Source organism: Suncus etruscus, chromosome 2 (assembly GCF_024139225.1).
Source record: "Suncus etruscus isolate mSunEtr1 chromosome 2, mSunEtr1.pri.cur, whole genome shotgun sequence".
Taxonomy (NCBI): Eukaryota; Metazoa; Chordata; class Mammalia; order Eulipotyphla; family Soricidae; genus Suncus; species Suncus etruscus.
In genome coordinates, this window is record NC_064849.1 from 166,880,514 (window position 1) to 166,881,301 (window position 788).

A 788-nucleotide genomic window follows, 5' to 3' on the forward strand; every position below is an offset into this window, starting at 1 on the left:
AAAACTCTGCTTCACCTTGTCAGCCCTACACTTCGTCAAATATGTGTTATTAGGTTTAGTGCATTAAGTAGTGTAAAGTAATTATTAAAACATTAAAAAGCAACAGAAAGATAAAGGCAATAAATTTTTTTTTCATGCCTCTCAGAAAATTTTAAAGCAAGGTCATAATTCTGTCACTTTACAGATAACAAAATATTGGTAAAAGAAAAACTTCTTTGTGTTTTAAAATCCAAACGAACACAAAAGTGTTAAAATTAAGTCTTATATTTCTATTAAAAGTTTTATTTTAATTTTTAAAGTATTTACAAAATTATGTGAAAAATAATGTGGTTAGCCTTTTTAAACAATATAGTTAATTTAATGCACAGTAAACACCTAAGTATGCTTTATAGTACCCTTAGTTTTAACTTTGTGCTACAGCAATGGTTGTTCTTTATTTCTGCATTAAAAAAAAAAAAAACTATTATTTTAAGTGCATTCAAAATATCAGCACATTATACAAATCTGTATATTTGTGTCGCAGTAAAAAAATAATATTGATGAAAAATATATTATATATAATTTTATAAGTAATATATAAAAGTAACTAAACTTTATAAGCAAATTAACTAGTATTAAATATAATTTTAGTCTTAAGTTCTAGGTGTGTAAATGCATCAGATGTCTTTAACTATATTTTATAATAATCTAAGCATTTAGTTAATTTAGTATATAATATTTTTTACAAATTATTCACTTAAAGTCTTCATAGTAAAAACAGTTGTTTGTTTTTTAAAATCAGTTTTTTA

General features: G+C 22.6%; 1 pseudogene; it reads left to right on the forward strand.

Moving 5' to 3' along the window:
• Nucleotides 1-360: 360 nt before the first annotated feature.
• LOC126002498 (uncharacterized) lies at nt 361-497 on the forward strand (annotated as a pseudogene).
• Nucleotides 498-788: the final 291 nt, after the last annotated feature.